The 20,151-nt window shown below is 46.4% G+C and overlaps 1 long non-coding RNA gene across 1 annotated transcript in view; it reads right to left on the reverse strand.

Annotated features, from left to right (window-relative positions):
* Positions 1 to 2,138: 2,138 nt before the first annotated feature.
* The window catches only part of LOC125325874, a 40,863-nt gene continuing 22,850 nt past the window's right edge, over positions 2,139 to 20,151 (reverse strand). The window contains exons 5-8 of the long non-coding RNA XR_007203591.1: positions 9,453 to 9,547; positions 5,171 to 5,296; positions 4,857 to 4,982; positions 2,139 to 2,234 (exon numbers count right to left, since the gene is read on the reverse strand). This is a non-coding gene — a long non-coding RNA (uncharacterized LOC125325874). The remainder of the gene's footprint in view (positions 2,235 to 4,856; positions 4,983 to 5,170; positions 5,297 to 9,452; positions 9,548 to 20,151) is intronic.

The following is a 20,151-nucleotide window of genomic DNA, read 5'->3' on the forward strand; positions in this document are numbered from 1 at the left end:
GGCTGGGCCTGGGCACCAGCCGGAGCATCGGCCTCCTGACCGCTCACCGCGGGGCACTACAAAGCAGAAATCCACCCTTCTGCTGACAGCTGCAGCTGTGGAGCAGTTTGGGCTGATGGATATGGTGCTTAGGGATGTGATGAACCTGTTGGCAAAAAGCTGCCATTGATGTGAAAAAGCCTGAATCACGGTGACCTGAAACCGAGGTGATTTTACTGTCTTGCCAAAGTGGTATGTTGCACCTAGCCACAGGAAACCTGTTTCTCTGAGCATGCTCTGGGACAGGCAGTCCCTATAATCTCTGGCAATCAGAAAGCACAGGCTGGGAAGGAGCTGCCAGGGCCCTGTGGCCGTGCGTGGTGTCTGTGTTTCCCCCTCTCCCGGCGTGCCGGAGAGCTGAAAAGCATCTTCTGGCCGGGCGTGACGGGAGCTGTCAGCCAGGTCTGCACCAGCTCCCCCAGGCTCTGCAAACACAGAGGTGCCTGCGACCGAGAGCTCCCTGACTGACGCGAGCCTGAGCTTTATTCCAGTCCGCGGAGCGCGGCCCCGCCGGCCACGCGAGCCCCGCGCACGCCGCGGCCGGGGAGTCGCTGTCCCGAGCGGTCCCTGTCCCGGGCAGCCCCGCTTCGCCGCCCAAGGACGCGTGTCCGCTCCCGGCTGGCCGCCGGCTCCCTTCCTTCGCCGCCGGCTCCCTGCCTTCGCTGCCGGCTCCCTGCCTTCGCTGCCGGCTCCCTTCCTTCGCCGCCGGCTCCCTGCCTTCGCCGCCGGCTCCCTTCCTTCGCCGCCGGCTCCCTGCCTTCGTTGCCGGCTCCCTGCCTTCGCCGCCGGCTCCCTTCCTTCGCCGCCGGCTCCCTGCCTTCGCCGCCGGCTCCCTTCCTTCGCCCCCGGCTCCCTTCCTTCGTTGCCGGCTCCCTTCCTTCGCCGCCGGCTCCCTTCCTTCGCTCCCGGCTCCCTTCCTTCGTTGCCGGCTCCCTTCCTTCGCTGCCGGCTCCCTTCCTTCGCTGCCGGCTCCCTTCCTTCGTTGCCGGCTCCCTGCCTTCGTCGCCGGCTCCCTTCCTTCGCCGCCGGCTCCCTGCCTTCGCCGCCGGCTCCCTTCCTTCGCTCCCGGCTCCCTTCCTTCGCTCCCGGCTCCCTTCCTTCGTTGCCGGCTCCCTTCCTTCGCTCCCAGCTCCCTTCCTTCGTTGCCGGCTCCCTTCCTTCGTTGCCGGCTCCCTTCCTTCGCTGCCGGCTCCCTTCCTTGCTGTCGAACACCTGCGCCGGGTGGGAGGGGCCCGGCCGGCCCCGGCGCCCTCCTGCCCGAGCTGCCACCGCTCCGAGACGCCCCGGCTCGGGCGGGTTTTGCTGCTATGAACACAAGTTTTCCTGCCTCTTCATCGCGGTGCTGTTAAGTTTCGGTGATTCAGGTCGGGTTGCCACATACGAGACGGCAACAACTTCCCCCCTCCAAACTCTCTGCAGCCTCCGCAGTGTCAGGAGTGTTGGCTTTGTTGCCCCATTCGACAGCCCCAGCAAAGCCACCGTCCCCCGTTTCTGTGCTCCTCTGCAGCGTCTGCCGAGGGAGACCCCGAACGAAACAGGCCTCAAGATTAAATGTCCGTGCCCGTACGCAAAGAATCGGGCTCTGCACCAGGACCCCGGTGCAGCCAAGGGAGGGAAAGCAGCACTGCTGGCTGCACCTCCCCTGCGACTGAGCAGAGACTTGAGATAGCCAAAGCTGTCAGACAGCAATAAAAGTCTCACTGCGTGTGCTAGAAATCTTTCAGTGCTAAATGCACATTGAACCAGCCTACTCGTCATGTTTCTTCTAATGAAGCATTAGCATTAGTGTCAAAACTCGTTAATGCGATACAGAAATTACCCAGTGAATATATATGTTCCAAGCTCCGTTTGGGTGTGCTGCTACACTGAATAACGGGGGAGGGAACGGTGGCTGTCGGTTCTCCTTATGCTGCCGCTAAACACAATCACTGCAGGGCCTGGGCTGGCCTGCCTTCCTAGGAGAACTCTGGGGGGAGAGACAGAATGTTTAAAGTAATGCAACATTGGCATTGCAGTTATTATTTCTATTTCTGATACATTTGTTGGGGTAATTACTCTGGATAGTATTTTTTACCTCAGGCAGTAAGTTAGGGGTATCAGCTTCGTCCTGAGCGGGTATTAGCACGTTCCCAGAAGGAATGTTAGCTTCTGTCCAACACACCACGGAGGCCAGCAGGAGTGGTGCTGGTGCACAACTGAAATGAAGCACACTTTTACTCAGACTGCTTTGTGAATTTTTTGTTGAGATGTTTCTGCACACCTTCTTGTGACATGTTGAATTTAGAGATGAGCTGATAAAGGCAGGAGCACTGTTCTGTCATCACTGTCCGACTTTTTTAAGATTTCAAACTCCTTAGCATTAAGTCCTAAAATTTTTACCATTACTTATGACATTGATGACACCACATCAATTTCTTTAAGGGTTCCTTTAATACAAGTGAAAACTGAAATAATTGCTCCAGAGCAGTTTGCCCCAGCTGAGTGCTTCTGAATTCAGAATTACTACGCCCCATAGAATGGAGTAAGTCTCTTCACCTTTGCTGAGAAAAGACTGTATGCTTGGCCTTAAATCCCACAGCCAAGATTTTTTTTCTTCATTCTCAAAGACAGCCTGGATTGTAGCACAGTTCTAACACGGTGGTGTCAACACAGAGCATTACAGACCAGATGCTGGCCAAACCTCTGGCTAGGCAACAGGATTTGTGCTGAGCACCACCACAGCTCATGAACACAGTGCTCAAAACACACTATTCTGACCAAAAGATGCCTCAGTACAAAATTTTCACTGGGTGAAACCCTTCCCTTCAGAAGTACTCAAGTGCTATCACTGTCATGGTCACAGCTCACTCACTACCTGAGTTCTCTCAAGTGGTGCTAACCTGAGGCATCAAGAAACAGCAAGATCAGGTAGCTGCCATGGTTGTCCTACACCTCACTCCTTTTCATGTTCCCAGTAAGTGTTAACTGCTCAGGATGGTGCTGGTTTCTAGCCTTGGCTCACTGACTAGTGCGATCAAGACAGAGTGATGTAGTCCTCATGTATGCACAGATGCCGCACACCCTCTTCAGACATTGATGAAGTATCCTCTGGGATCTTCCAAGTCCCCTTCTTCCTTCAAGAGTTTGTCATCACTGCATTTATTCCAAGTGCTCTTCCCTCACATCAGGATTTATTTGGAAATTCTGCAAACATATGTACCTATGTACATAAGCAGCTTTTATGTTAGCTACATATATCCTCCGATGAAACTCTCCGTCATGAATCACATTTTCTTAAGGAAGTTGTCTCTGCTAAGATAAGGAAGCTAAACTCAGGCGGCAGATAAATACCTGGGGCAGACCCTTCCACAGGTACTTGTTTTCATTCCTGTAGTCCAAATGACAATCTTTTCAGCGTAATCTAAAACATCTCTGGACCTGACTTCCTTAGAAAAGAAATTGCAGTTGGTATCTTAATGAACTTAGGAAACAAAGCTTCACTTAAACTTAAAAGCATCAGCTACAATTAAAGCAGCACTTCATTTTCCTAGAACCTGTTTAAACCACTGCCAGTCAAACCATAACAGGGGCCACCGACCTTGTGTTTCTAACAGGCAATTAACTCTAGCAAGCTTACTAGAATTTAGTCCTTTAGTAAATTAGGGAGGAAAAAAAAAAAAGAAAACCTCCAATAGTGATTCTGTGTGGATACAATATTGCTGCTAGCAAGAATTTTCTTGCTTCTTTCTAAGCCCGTGGGATACTTTTCTCTCTCACGCAGCGACTAGCAGAAGTTCTATAAACTATGAACGCTTGTGACCTTGTAGAACTATGTTTATGGTAGAGTAGAAAAATATTTTGACAATGGATGTTGAGGATTTTAGCCAATCCACCCAGAGGGTGGCTGATGCTTTGTCCAATTAGACTATGAAGAAAAAAGTCTATAAAAGAGTTTGTAAGATAATTAAATAAATCAATCTTGCTGCACAATTCCTGCCTGTTGGATCTTCTCTCCTACGGCTGTGGGATACAGTAATAAGTCTGAGTAGGTTCACTCTAGAGCACCATTTTCATTATTATGAATTCCACTAAAATAATTACAATCATCTTCTACCCAACCTTCATCCCCCAAACCCAAGAATTTTATCGCTTTTTTTAAAGCAGGTATCTCTACCTCCATACATCAGCTTTTAGGTCAAAAATCCAAAAAGCGAGGGATCCCAGGTTAACAACAGCAGAAACTGATGTTTAGAACAACAGCTGTTTTTCCAGTACCTGACAGAAATGCCTCGCCAAGCTTTACTGTCTTGTGTTTGGACTTGTTCCCCCTCTTGGGCAGTCTCACACTTTTGAGCTCCACATAGGCCCTGTGCTGACAAGCTCTAAGGAGGTACCTGAAGGCAAGCTCTAAATATACTCAAGACTTACATTACTCCAGTTTACTGTCATTTACCTTGAAGAGCTCTTGAATGTTTCAGTAAGCATAGAATTGCAACACTCTAACTGCTTTCTTATTAAGCATCAGAATAAACAGCTGCTTATTTTAATGGGTTTCTTCAGGCAGTTGCTAACAGTTATTTTGCCACATGCTGTGGTCTGTGCTTAAACATTATCAGAGGCTGGTTCAGCTAAATACAGTCAGTGGCTGCCTGCAAGGTAAAAGCATCTTTGAAAGCACATCTTTGAATGCCCTACAGCAGCTGTATAGCATTAAAGAAATGTGACATAACTTTGGAGTGGTGGAAACGGTAAAACTTCCTCCAATCCCAATTTTCTAGCTGTGTTTTGCCAGCAAACTGCCTAGATCTTGGATTCTTCTCCAATAAATCTACTCATACCTGAGTATGACGTTTTGCTTCTGCTTGCTTATGTGTTTGCTTCCTGCTAGGAAGTACCAGTCAGATTTCAACAGTTCCAGAGATGCAGTTGGACATTTAAAGACAGTTTCCAGATTGTCCCAATACCTATCATCAGAGCAAAAAGAGATGGAAAACCTTACAAAGAGATTTTGAAACTGCAGGTAGAAGTCACAACAAACTGGCAAGCAAATGGCAATGCATTGCTCTACCCAGCATAAATCAAAGACCATGGAGATGAAGTAAAACTGCCCACAATTCTGTCCTTGCTCACAGAGCAGCTCCCCAGGACACACCTGATGATGAGGGTGGGTTTTTGTTTCTTTCATGTGGACCAAGTTGCAAGACCTGTCCTCTCACGGCTGAAGATTCTGCAAGGTCACTTCCACTTCAACTTGGGTGTTGATGCTCACAGAAATTCTCTAGAAATAACAATAGTTTTTCAGAGCTTCTTTGTTGCTGGTTTTCATAGCAAGCTTGAGTGTCTGTTTCTGATTCTGTCGCCTCACTGTTATTTAAGTTGCTACTACTCCAATCATTTTCTCTAGCAGTTAATGATGTAGGCTGTAAAGCAGCCCTTTCCAATGTGTTCCAGAAACTCCCTAAATCTACCAGGCTACCACAAAACGGAAATACCTGTTACTGTGGTGGGAGGACATACGAGTCATGGGGTTTTTTGTTTTTTGTGGGGGTTTTTTGTGGTTTTTTTTGTTGGTTTAGTTTAGTTTGGTTTGTTTGTTTGTGTTTTTGTTGTTGGTGGTGGTGGTTTTGTGTTTTGTGTGTTTGTTTTGTTTTTCATTTTTCTTTTTTTTCTTAACCTGTTACAGCTGCAATAAGAAGTCATGAAGTCTTCCACACCTTCACACTTTATCCCCCCACACACCCCTTGGCATGATTTTATATCTCTGGACTTTGGAGACAGTCATCTCCTATTTGCTGCTGATTTTATGACCTTCTACAAAATACCAGACCAGGTGCAGAGCAGAAAAAATACTTGCTTTCTCATCTCCCAGTTGCCAAATCTGGTCAGGGTTTCATGAAGGCACTCAGCACATCTACATAAACCCATACCCTGTGTGCAACCTTGCCACCCAGACACTGGAATACTGCTAAGAGAAAACCGAGTCCTTGATGCCTGCCTGAATTTCCCTGCCTGAGCTTTAGCGCACTACCAGCAAAGGCTCTTGGCAGGTGGCTGCATCCAGGGAGAGAAAGAGGCAGCTTTGCAGACTGGCACCAGGTGGTGTCACCTCACTAATAGAAACATGCTGGAAATGGAACATGAGGCACTGCACCAAACTGGGAGAAACAGCTGTCTGCCAAGCTCCACAATACTCCTAGATCCAGGCTCCAGGTTCTCTCCTAGGAGAGCTGCTGCCACGAACATGTGCCCACCCTCGATCACAGGAAGCCAGTTACAGACCTCATGCCTGTCTCACCAGATAAGGAAAGGGATCAGCACTGCTGTGACTCCTAAATCAACATCAAACCTAAAGCACTTACTTAGAAACAAGGACAGAAGAAGCTTATCTAGCCATTTTCTCAATGAAAGACTGCTTTAGGGAACTTCAATCATCTCTCCAGCTCCACCTAAGCAGCACCAGTTTTTCCTGGTTCAGGTGGTTTTCCAGCAGAGCCTGGTTACTCAGCCTGGCATTGCACACAGCCTGCTGCTAGGCACACCCTGATGTGTTCCCAGAGTGCTGCTGGCAGGTCCTGTAAGCGCCTCTTGAACATAAAGAACAGCAAGGCACCAGCCGTGAGTATCGCTTCAGGCATGTGGAGCCTTTACAAGGGCAGGCCTGCCTGCAGGCACACAGCTGGGAAGGGCCTCACAGCATTTCAGAACATATTCCCAGCAGGAGCCTGGAAAGACTTGCTGGGGCAGGTACCCATTTGCTGTCACAGGATGACATATTCACAGCCATACTGGATGGTGCAGGGCTTAATCCACACCCTCCTGTTTTAGCATGTGCCTTGCTCAGTGGGGTGGCCATTCAATTAAATCATGGCATCCTTCCAGATGATTTTTATTAAAAGCCGTCTCCACTAAGTTCCCTACAGACCAGCTTTGTAAAACAATTACCTTTCCTTGTACCAAGAGCTCCTGTATTTAACTCTGTACAAGATTTAATAAAACAAAATAAGCCTCTTGAAAAATCAGTGACAGGCCTGGCTTCCACCTTGACAAAAATCCTTTCATACAGGGAATAGATTAAAAGTAACCACTGGCTAGAAACTGGCTGAAATTTATAGACAACAGGTGAGGAGATAGATTAACACACCGCCTGTGTGTTCCTGAGGCAACTCCAACAGAGATATCCTTTCTACAACTTGAGTGCGATTTGGAATTCTCCCTACACGCATTCCCTGTTGGGGCAATAGCTTTGGCTACCAGTATTGTCAATTAACTTCAGCTTGCAAAACTCAAGACAAGATAACAACGCTCATGAAAGAACCACGAAGGGCAGTTTGTGTTGAGCTGCACAGAAAACAAGAGGTCACTTACAAAAGACTCTATGGCAAGTCTCAGACTACTTAAAAAACCTTCCACTCCTCCTGCTTTATTGCCTATCCCCTTAAATGTTCACCAACAGGTTTAGCAGTGTTTTTCCAGCAACACAGGTCTATATACTTCCATATTTTCTATACCAAACTCCACTTACAACCAGTTGCAATGCAGTGTCAAGGAAGCAGTTAGCTGGATTATCAGGGCACTGGGATGCAGATCCCAGTTTCATTCCTGAATGGACTTAGTGTTACAGCATTTAACAACTGTATAAACATCAGCAGAATGCACTCATGGAATGATCTAGAGCAAAAGCCAAGTGCTGCAGAAAGTTTACAGATGCAGAATCATGCTAGCTAGCTAGCTTCAGGGGAAAAGGAGTTTCCTTAACATTAGGTATGATACTCTCCAAGCAAATAAATTCCAAAGCTTCCCCCCTCCCTTAAGCACCTGACTGCTCACAGACTGCACGCTCTGTCACAGCAAATCACCCCAACTTGAGTCCTGCTCAGTGAATACACCAGATTTCAAGAAACTTTAGCCTGTAAAGTAAAATGAATCCCAATTCCCCCTTTCCCACACTGTAAATATGTGGCAAAAACAAGGCTTGATGCCATTATTGGGTGGGTGTCAACAATTTGTATAAGTGAGCCATTTGATAAGATGTAGAGCTTCCTGCTACTGTTCGGCATAATGTATTCCTTTCTCACAAGGTGAGGGGAATCTGGTGAATTTATCACTGAAAAACAGGGGAATTATTTTGCTTAGTAAATACTTTTGCTCCCTGTAGGCCAGCATCTGGATTGTATTATCACTGAAGCCACATCACTTCACAAATTTGGCCTAAAAAAACCATAAGGGAGCTACCAGATGGATGAGTTTTGCAATCCTCTGCTATGGTGTGAGCTTCAGAATTTGTACAAATCAGGTTTCCTGAATGTCACAGACAACCTTTACATAGATAATATCCATCATTTTTGACAAATTTTCTTTCCATAAGTCATCTGTTGTTTACAGCTCATGCTAAGGGAAAAATAGCCTATCAACAAACAGAACAACCCACCAGCTATTGCTCTGATTCTAACAACGTTTCTGAATCGGATGACTCACGAAGCTCATATGTACAGCTTTAAATGAAATAAATCAAGGGACTAAATGAAAAAAAATTGTTGCACTAAACAAACCCTAAACTAAAAAGCTTTCAGTATGTAAACAGTAATAGGATAGCTAAGTCCTCTGGAATGATTACAGACTCATGTTGGATGTACCAGTCAACAAAGTGTGATGACAATTTACAGAGCAATCAAAGCTGCACTTACAACTGCACCTCAATTTACAGTATGTTGGTAAATACAGTGGTACCTGGCACTTCGTACCCAGGGCAACCTGGTTCTCAGGTGTTTTATTGAAGCCCTTCTGTTGTAACCCATTGCTTGGCATGGGCATCAAGTCAGAGGTCAGCATGCCTGTCCAAAGGAGCAGTGGAAGCAAGTGAGCTGGGATGTCCAGCTAACCATCTGCAGGCATGGCCATGCCCTCAGGCATAGGGAACAGCCCACACTGCTGCAAGAGAGCAGGCCCAGGGCACAGCAGGCCTCATGAAGGCAACTGCAGCACCTAAACTATAACAGGCCACTCCACAGCAGTAAGACAACCCTGAAATACAGGCAGGACAGTGGGACACAGACTAATAAAACTAAACAAACAGCACAGCACTTATAGGAGAAGCCAGCCCATGAGCCTAAGTAGGACTGCTGGCCAATGGGCGGAGGGTGGTTAGGGCAACTAGGAGCAGCTGGTGCCCACAGTGCTCTGACAGCTTTCATGTACGTGTTCTAGTGCCAATTCATATTTTACTTATGAATAGGAATGGAAATATGAAGGCGTGAACTTGAATCAAGCCACCTGACCTGGATGAACACTTCCTGTATCCAAACAGTATGCTGCAGACCTCTGATGTGCCATTCTCTATATTGCCTGTGGAAAAGCAGCCCCAAAATACAGCCGATATTCTGCCTTAGCCCTATCATTTAGCCATGCTTCAGGAAAGAAACAATAGGGATACTAACCGCATTGCAGTCCAGAAGAATGGAGTAAGGTTCGCCTCTGTGGAGTTTGTGATGTTCTTTAACGGCTGTCAAGTTTCCACTGTGTGGAAGTAGCCCTGGTTTTTCAGTAAAAAGAGATGAAAATGACTTTTTGTATCTTTAGATCTTCATTAAGCTGCTACATTTAGCAAGAGATTTTCCCAAAGCACCTCAGAGGATTGGGAGATTCAGTTTCTCTTGGTTTAATTGAGTAGTCAAATCCCCAGCCACCTTTGAAGATTGTGCCTTTAAAGCTCCAATCATGCATAGGTGACTCAGCTTCAGAAATGGTAACACTTTCTCAACTTAGGAAAAGAAATTACTCTATTCAAACCTCACTGGCAATCCCCTGGGATGGAAAAGGAAGCACAACCTTGTCTAAGTATGAAAAGAGAAAAGGTCTATGTAAAGAAAACCAAAAAGCTACAAGTGGCAGAGCACAGCAATCAGATTTCTGTCCACAAGTGTAATGCATTTCCATAAAACTCAGATCTCACTCACACACCTTCTCTTCAGATTCCATCTGGAAAACAGAGCAAAACCATTTATGGAGCTTCTCTTTTATATTCTTGCTTTTGACACTCAGTGGGTGTTCTCGCTCTTTCATCAGGGAAAGGAAGGTTTGCCTAATATCCCAAATCAGAAAGTGATAATAACATCAACAACTAAATAAAACAGACAGACGGTGTTCTGTTCCAAGATTTACAGGTGCTTGAAAAGAATGTGTCCTTTCCTCTCCTTAATTCATAATGTCTTAAAAGCAGAATCAAAGTGACAGGGGTGTGACTCCCCTGTGGATGAGACAAGGCACCAGAAAGTTTTCCAGCTGAAAGACAGATGAGTGGAGGCTGGAACCATTTGACTTTTCTCCCCTCAGAAGCATCCAGCATAGCATGAATGAGTGTCCTTTTAGCTCCTGCCTTTATCTGACTAGAACACGTCACGACCTCAAGCTTACCACATTCTCACTTAGTACTAGGGAACATGAACACCTCCTTGAGCATGGGAACACCTTCCAGGCGGCTCCAGGAACTGCCTACAGGGCCCCCTGAAGGTGAGTGGGGGGTCCTGTGTGCCGGGGCACCACACTGGCTGGGGGCACCTCTCTTGTGGGCTCAGCAGCTTAGTGTGTTGACAGGCAGCAGCCATAACCAACGTCACTTTTGCTGGGGAAAGTCATCTCTCTTAAACACAAGCTGGGCACACTCAGGTAGTTCTGTTCCTTAGTGAAAATTAGTGCGTACAGACTTCCTCTAGGCCTTGTTGACACGCAGGCCCTGGACAGAAGCTAAGAGCTATCTGAAGGTTAATTGCCCAACATGCCAGTGCTGTGCTCTCTGGTCTCACTGGCTCCCCAGAATCCCTCTTCTGATCTGTTCTTACATGGGGGAAGTTTTCTGTAACTCACATCATGTTCTTTAATTTCCTTTTTTCAAAAGAAAAATTCTTACTGCCAGTATTTAAGCAGTTTGATAGCGCCCTGCTCCACATGGGAGGGCTGACAACTTTACAACAAAGCATTTATTAATTGGAAGTCACAGAAAAATGGAAGAAAAATTTTGTGGGGGAGGGTTTCTGTGATGAGAAGGATTTGTTCATCACTGAAAGAAAATGTTTTGATCTTGTATTTGGGAACCTGCACTTTCTTTCATCACAAATGAGAGGGCATTATCAAAGCAGAGCATGGGCAGGATATTTCAGTGTTGGCAAAACATGGGGTTTTAGTGGTCTTCAAAGTGTTTTTTACCCTCTGCCCTAAGCCAGCCGTGCACTGCCTACTCTGCTCACTTGGCTGCCTATCCTTGCACAGTGTGAATGCCCTTTCCTCACTGGCTCCCAGTCTGCTTGGTTTTGTTTGGCCTAGGTGTCTTCTGGGTGCATTTAGTGCTGTTCTGTAGCTAACTTCTGGGCAGTGGTTCTCTTCTCCAATGCCAAATCGCTGCCCCTGAGCTCTGTAAAACAGCTGGTTTTAGGGGATGTGAGTTTTCCAGCACTGACAGATATTTCAGCCTTCCTAAAGGCTCACGAGACAGCAGCAGTGTAGCACATGGGAAGAACTCTTTGCAGTGGATCCTGTTCTGCTGGTGCAGAGGCACTTGTCAAGGACAATAGCTCTTGGCTAGCATTAATATGACAGAGTTGGGCGTGCTGCCAAGGAAAGCACTCCTTTGTGGTCTATGCAATGTTTTGCTGGCCTGTCATTTTGAGATCACCACTGACAGTGAACTGAAAACTGCCATTCACCATTATTAGAAAGAAAAAGAAGACTACTCAGCAAAATGGATAACAGGCTTTGCTGAAGCCCCAGAGCAACAAAAGCAGGTTGGGTAGATCATGCATGTGTGTGTGCGCATGTGTGCCTGGGCTTGTGTGAGCCTTGCAGCAGCTGCCCTCTGTGCTGAAGGAGCCCTGAACAGTAGGCAAGAAAGCTTTACCCTCTACAGAATGGAGGCTGGAGTGAGCCTCTTTACACTGGCTTCTGAGAAAATTCAGAGATGATGCTGGTTGCACAACACAAAGAGTCTTTCAGCTTCAGAGATGTTGACTACAGGGCCATCTTTGTACTTGGAAATTCTGCCTGTTTGTTGTCCCATGGATCATGGGATTATCTAAAGTGGCTTTAAGAGGCTGACTTGCTTCTGCACAAGAGGCGTCCTGGCATTTAACAAACTAAATGGGAAGTTACAACTGAGGTCCATGAGATTTCAATTATTTCTTGAGATGTCAGAATTAGGAAGAACAGTGCTCATCGATTCTCATCCTGTCGTTCATTCACAGGGAGTACCCTTGATTGCTTGGAGAAAGGCTGTGTCTGAAAGCACAGAAGGAAGGAGCTGTGTGGCTGTGACCACGCAAGGCATTAGTGACATCTGTGACTTATCTGACATTGCAACCTGATACACAAGGATTGCTCTTATCTCTAGACACTTGCCACATCTGGCTTTTTCTTATTGCTCACACTTTTCATCTCCTAGCCCTTAAAAAGGAGTCTGCTCCCTCTCTACTTACACAGGCACTAAAGTAAGGTAAGGCCGATGAACGGTACTTTATTTCTAAATGGGAATGTTCAGACAGGTTCACTGTGATCCCATTAATCCATTTTCTCTTAGAGCCTATACGTCAGAAGACTCTTTCTGAGAATCCTGGGGAAACTAATCTGCTGATGAAGTGATGTGTCACTGAGGCTTTTGAGGCTGCTGCCGAACCACATTCCCCTGTGTGGGATCCTGACGGCCAGAAACTGGGAATGATGTTGCGTGATGTAGCCGATCTGGTCACTGGACAAGCTGCTTCCAAAGTGGAAGAGCACGTACCACTGAAGGATTACGAGCGTGCCTCATCTACTTCTAGAAACCACCTGAAATGACACATGCAGCCTGCGCACATGAAATGGAAGTGTCTGTGTTCAGGCTGCTTCTCGGGAGCCTGGTTCCTCTCTCCAGCTGCTCATACAGGGGCAGCACAAGCTGTGGACCTTCTTCAGGGAAAGGGGCAACAGCCTGTGTGTGGCAGGACACGAGCTTCAGACTGCTGAATCTGCAGAAAGCTGCTTTTCTTTCACCTCTCTATAGCTGCATGGAGTTTCATAGCAAAATGTTTTTAAGACAGCATTGAAGCATTTCCTCTTCAGCCAGAACTTCCTGTTTTGCCTGCGTGGTCTGTCTCCATGCTTCTCACTGCCCCCTCCTTTCCCTTCCCTGTTTGGAATGGATCTTGCTTTTTGCACCTCTGGCGTCCATGTACTCAGTGCACGAAGGGAAATGCAACTCCCCCTCTGTCACCCAAAAAACCCCTCTCAAACACTGAATTCTCTCCATGGTTGAATATCAAGGTGGTTTCAAAGGATGAAAATAAAAATTTTCTGTGGCTTCCAGCAGATTTTAAGGTTTTGTTGTGAAGACATTTTTTCCAGATATTTGATTCAATATGGGAAATGTATCATTATGAAGAGGACTTACTGAGACAAGCAGGTGTTTGTGTCTCCTGGTGCAGCTGTACAGAGAGACTTGGAGTTCAGAAAGCATGAAACATCCTTCACATATGCTTAACTGGGTGACTTTGCTTTTAGAGCAAGTTAAAACACTGCTGGATGAGACATAATATGCTAACCTGTGTGACCAGGAGACTGCCACTGAGGTTGTGCTAGTGACTCTGTTTAGCCATGTCCTGTCCAGAAAGCATAACAAGACCTTAGAAGGGAAGGTTGTATCACGAAGTCACAAAGAAGCTTTGCTGCTCTGATCGACTCTATGGCTCAAGAGAGGCAGCTACCAATGGGATGGAGCCTCAGTTCTCGGGAGGAATCACTTAACTTTGGCTACAGCTGCCTGTTCTTTAGCTCAAGCACCCTGCACCCAGTAACCTGTATACAATAGCACTTGGGACATCCAACAAACTGTTATGAAGGGATGAAAGATAACGATTTTGTACTGAGAGCCAAGAGCTTCAGGAATAAGAGTAGCTGGGACTACCAGTTATATAGGTGTGTTGAACTAGGGGGCTCAGTGATGTGATTAAGTTCAGATCTCTTCTAAATCATTAAAAATAATGCTATTCTCCAGAGAAGAACTCTGTTGGGGGAGTGTGGGGTATGCCCAGCCCCTGCCCTGGAAGGACGTCTGCTGAGATAAGGAGATTGCTTAACCTCCCAGCAGGACTCCCTGGAAAGGCAACCACTTTGCAGCTACGGCGAGAAGAAGACAGACACAGAATCCTTTGGGAGACCCTATGCAGATCCTTTGTAACCCATTGGCCTTTACCCTCGGACACCCACGCCCTGTATCCCTATAAAAGCCAGCCCTCTACCCCTGTGAGGGCAGAGAGAAGGTTGTATTTGGCCTCCCCTTCACCGGGTATGCACTAATAAAGCTACCTTGTGCAGAACTGCTACACGGGTCTCTCATCTCTCTCTCCCTGGTCTGGCCTGGAGACTGCCCAGTAGAGCAAGAGCTGGAATCACGAGCTGAAAATCACTAAGAGCTGATAGCTTCTCTGCACAAGCACTCCAGCTAGCAGCTGAGGGAAGACACCGGGACCCAGGAAGACAATCCTCCAGTGGACCATCTCTCTGGACCAGTCACAGCTTCCTGGGTCAGAGCTACTGACCCCGCATCAGCTGCTTTAGGGGAGCACTGCACCAAGAGACTAGTGAGGTGACACCCCAGCCATGGGCAACTTGTACCTCAGAGCAGGGTGGCTGCTCATGCTTAGAAGAGATTACAGCATGCTGTTCCCTCCAGGCTCCAGGTAGGGCTTTGCTCTAACTTTTCTCTGGCAGAGGGACAGCCAGACTGCACTTAACACAAGGTAGAGATTTCCCTGAAGGACTTATGTAAGTGGGGAGCAAATGACTTGCACTTTAAAGTAACAATGCTTCAGGGACAAAGCTGAAGGAGCTCAGAGAGGCAATTGGAGAGTTAATTACACTTTTGATGTATCCTTATCTTATCAGGATATGCAGATATAAGGCCACTGAGAGGCTGGCCAAGTGGTAAATAGTTGGTTGTGTAAAGACTGAGTCTATGGGCCTTGGTTCCTTAATGTGAGCAAGTCCTAGAGGACTTTAATCCTAGAGCAATAAAAAATTAAAATGACATTGCAAACTCTAAACTGTAACCGCCCCAGAAAGCAGCAGACACAGGCAGAGGGGACCAAGGCTTGGGATATACACAACATGTTGCATCCTTGGGGATGTTTCAAGTCCTCCCAGCTTCTGAGGTTCAATGTCACTCTCTCCAAACTGAAGTGGCTGCTCTTTGTGAGCAAGATCCTGATCCATCTGCTTCAGTTCCTACAGAAGAGCCAGCTCTGGGGCTGCCTGCCTGCAGTATACTATGCTGGAATTCAGAAAACCACTATTTAATTTTCAGTATAGGGAGGCTTGTCTTTGGGTTTCGGGGGGCACATGCCTTTGCACCTGTTTGCTTGTTTTGGCCCTCCCAGGAAGAAGTGTTTAGTGGGGAGATAACCACTGGAAGGCTTGAAGGCTTTATTCTTTTTTTTTTTTTCATTCCCCCTGAATAATCTGTTTAGCAGCTGAAATGAGGAGGTACTGACTACCTCTGCAGCTTGGAGATGTTGCCACTTTTAATTTGAGCCTAGGGATGGGCATTGTGAGCTTTACTGCCACAGAAGGATAGCCATCTGTCAAAAGTAGAATTTTGACAAATATTGAGGGCTTGGCAGCCTGATTTGGGAGGCGCTATCAACTGCCCTCAGACTTCCTACTTGAGCAAAAGAAAGGATGACTGAGCAGAGCACATGTGAAAAGAGAACATCCTGGTTGTCTGCATTCTTTCAGATCAGCTTAATCTTCTAAGTGCCCTCCAAAGATAGCCCAAGGGACTCTTAAAACAACTGTGTTATCAACTCTTGAGCATACAGTGCTTTCTCCGGTTGCCTTGACCCTTGGCAGCTGAACTGGACCGTCAGCTATCGGTTCTCATGGGCATTGTGTTCTTGGCTAATCTAAGCCCAACCAGTTATGGTTACATGGGGAGTTGAGAGCAGAGGGAAAGGCTTGATTCCTGTTGCTGCACAAGGTACAGAGTCCCTGCCTCACAGCCTCTAATCTCAAGACTTCTATTTCTGTCAGCTCAGGCTACCAATGAGCTTCAATAGTTTATTTTTCCCCTTTTAAATGATAAGGGAAAAGGCCTTTCCTTCCAGTTTGCTGGAGTGGTACAGGCTGAATGAGTGGCATGGCACACAGGTGGTTAACAGTCTTGTTTTCCCATCTGCATGGGAAAATGACTGTTCCTCTAAAGCTATTGCTGTGTGCAATAGGCTGCTGTCCTTCCTGACTCTGCATCCGGCAGCAACTTCCTCCCTTCAGATAAAGTGAAGTTTATCTACAGAATTCTTAGTAACTGGAGGAACAAGTGAGAGGGGCAATCATGAGATCTGCTGGTATGAGCTAGGCTAACGGTACTGAAGCTGAGCACGCCTTCCCTCACAGGGCCCACAAGAACAATTTCCCCTTCTAAATGGGAAATCAGTATTCTTGCACACAAGGCTGGCATGCAAAGAAGCTTAAAGCAGCCCATTAAATGCAATACAGCAGAAATGTTAACACGGCACTCAGCCTTAGCTTGTGTACTGATGGTGGGATAAACAAATAAAGAACTTTGGGGCTTATATTCTGCTTATTACATTTGAATTTTGTGACATATTTTATAGTACTTAAACTGCATTACTTTAACTACATATACAAGCACAAACCATATACACATGAACCGTGCACTCACTATCCAGGCCTACTGTTTGCTCAGGAGTCAAAGGTCAGGGTTCTGGACGATGGGACAAGTTTAGCTTTAAATTATGCTCTCAAGGGCTTCCCTCTGTGCGTGTCTATTTAGAGGCATTTCAGCACTAGGGAAAGAACACCGGCTTTTAATTACACAACGGAAAAAATTAAATGGAAACCAGTTTTGAAATGCTACGTAACCTAAGGAGGATAATTTGGAAAATGGATTAGAGAGTTTCTGAATCCACCTTTTTGACTGAACAGTGAAGCTAGCAAGCACCTGTTCGTACAGAGTTCGTATGATACTGATGCCTTTAGGAGTAAGACTTTAGGCCTCACTAAGCCAGGAATTTCAGTTTGGTTCTGTATTTCTAGAACTATCGTGTTCTCTTTGCAGATCTGTAAGACATCTTATGTAATTTAGCACCAAACTGATTCTGTCACCCCTCCTCTGTGAAGATTTGAGATGACAGTCCTTGAGACAGCTGTTTCTTCTGCTAAAGAAAAAACATTGTGCTAGAGCCTCAATGTCCTTCTAAAGCAATAAGTTGTCTTGAAAAAGGTAATGTAATTTACTTGATGGAAAGAGGATGTAAATCCAGCACTTAGTGGCATTCTGGCCTTACTTTGTCTGTCTAACAGAAAATGAGCAGCTTTTTTTTTTACAATAGAGTGCTCTGATATTAATTTTCTGAGACTGGGATCAAGAGGTGTACATGACTTTTGGTGTTGTACAGTGGATGCTCAGTCCCTGCTGCATCAGGTGCTATACAAGGCAAAAACGTAATTAGGTAGTAAATAGCTCTGAGATTCCTGTGGCTGTGCTCCAACACTATCAAGTGTACGCTGTTCTGCAGTGCCTGAGAAGCTGAGAGCACTTGGTGGGGACTACGAAAGGGTCTCTCTTTGCTGCTCCTAACCATAACGCAAGTGCAGGACCCTAAGGTCTTTGGGACACCTGTCAAGTGTGAGTTCACCTTTTGAGCCATGCTTCATAAGAGATCTTACCTCTGCTGGCAGCCGAAGTAAGGACCCTGATGAGGTCAGTGTCAATTCAAAGTGGGAAGGAATTCAACAAAGTAGCTTGTACTTGTTCTTTTTGTCCCCGGGTAAGATGGATTCGTGAGTTATTGAAGAGGGAGGGGGAGGAGGTAAGACATGCAAGCAGCTCTAACCAGCTGGAACTAGATCTCTCCTAGCTGGACAGTTACAATTTGTCAAACAGAAACAATGCTCAACTGTTTGCCCTGGAGTAAACAGGACCGGAACAAAGCCTCAGCTGTATGTGTGTGTGCTTGTGAACCTCCTTGCACGCACTTTGCTGGCTGTCCACGTGCTGGTCAGTGTGTGGCTTGTATCTTTAATCAAAGATAAAAGGAGAGGGATGGGCAGGCAGTGACAGGCAAACATAACCCTTTCACACACCGGGGGACCTGCAGTTTGTCTATGCCAGGCCTATGGTCTGTCTCTGGTGAGTCTGAAAGATTTCTGTATGTAGTTCCACATGTTCATAAAATCTGAGTTGGGAAAGAAGTTCCCATGAATTAGGACAAGCTACAATTCCCTCATGGAGCTCTACAAACAAAGCAGCTGTTAAGTGAGGCTTATAAGCACAGCTAATTTGGTTACTAACATGGTCATTGGGACTGCAAGGTGAGAGCGGGTGAAATGAGCAGTTTGGTGCTCCCCACGCACCTTTACTGGCACCTCAACACTGGTCAGCTGCACTGTATCACCTGACACCCTGGAGATTCACTCTGCTGCCTGAGCAGTCTGAAGTTCCCCTTCCATTTTGTACAAGGGAACATCTCAACCATTTATCTTCAGCCAGTAAGGCACAGAGCTGGGATTGCTGATAGGCAATCCACTCCCATGCTCTTGGATCACAGTACAGCTCCTCTGTTCAGACTGTGAGAGCTGGAAACAGTCAGGTTGATGCTGTATTTTCCAATGTCCCTTTCAAATGTGGAGTCTCAGAAGAGTAACAAGATGTAACTCATTTGTCACTGCTCCTAGTGATGGAAGGAAAGAATGAGGGGAATGTGTCCCACGGCACCAGAGTGAATTGGAAACAGAACAGTGAAATTCTGGTGAAATGAAATAAATTAGTCTAATTAGCCCGTCCACTTAATTAAAATGATTTTCTTTGTGCCGGTTTGTCTGTGCTAAATGACATGGAGGGAGCTGATGTGTGTCTGTTTAAGAGCATCTGGAAATCTCTGACATTAGGGAGGGAATGGGGGTAGGATGGTGAAGTATCGGACAAAGAAAAGGAATGCTGGAATTAGAAAAAGAAGTACTGGAGTGATGGAGATTGGACGCTCAGTTTAATTTACTTGCAGACAGTGAAGGATTTCTCATCCAGGTAAGGACAGGATGATGCTTCAGTCTGGATACAGGACTGAGAACAACAGGTAAAGGAATTGCCCTCCTCACAGGCACAGAGACAGGCTGTGTCATTAAGTCCCTGAAAACAGCACATTAAAATCCCTGCTCATTTTCTGTCTGCTTTCCAAGGTCCTTGAGGAAGCTGAAGTACTATGTTCTCTAGTTACGCCTGGCCACACGGTTGTCTGGGCTGAGGTCCCTGTCACAACAGCAGTCTCCTCCTCGGCTGCCACCTTTCTGTTTGTTCTGACCACAGAAGATGATGCCAAATGGCACCATAAACTGATCCTTGGCTCACAGTATTTGGCAAACCAACCCTGGAACTGATTAACCTTTAACTTCACTTATCTGCTTAGCTCTCTGAAGTAAGAGATTGGCACTGGCACCAGCAGACTTGGGAAGGTGATGCTGTACTGGCCCATACCGAGTCTATACCCAAAAGGTTTCCTTAGGGGTATAAGGGAAGTGCCTCAGGAAGGCTGATGAATGAATGGCTTATTTTCTGATGTGCATGGGACTAAGCTTGCCAATATCCAAAGGCAAGAGAGGTTTCTGAGGCCCTATATGATCAAACAGAAGTCTGGGAACATTTAAATAGCCAAGGCCATGTGTTAATGGACTTGCTGTTCCCAGCACAAGTGAGACGAAATGGAACTTGTGTACCCTAACCAGACACCCAAACTTAATACTTTGAACTTCAGGGACGCAACCACAGTGCTCATGCAGCAAACGAGTGGTCCTCACAGTGTACTTCACTAATCCCCCTTTAGATCAGCCCTACCCTTTAAGTCACTTGCATCTCTTTTCCAGCCTGTGTGTTGCAAACCTGGAGTTGTGCGGGTTGGGGATTTTGCTCAGTTGATCACTCTAGAAAAACCAAAAAGCTTTTGAAAACTTCCAAATTAAAAGAAGTTTTTGTGTCAGAACTGAGAAACAGAGCACTGCCAGGCTTCTGTCATTGCAAAGAGCAAGAGCAGGACAGGGGAGGAGGGGGACATAGAGAGACAGCACAATGGCAGCCAGTGGCGAGTCCCCCCGTGGAGCAAG

Source organism: Corvus hawaiiensis, chromosome 5 (genome assembly GCF_020740725.1).
Source record: "Corvus hawaiiensis isolate bCorHaw1 chromosome 5, bCorHaw1.pri.cur, whole genome shotgun sequence".
In the NCBI taxonomy this organism is placed as follows: domain Eukaryota; kingdom Metazoa; phylum Chordata; class Aves; order Passeriformes; family Corvidae; genus Corvus; species Corvus hawaiiensis.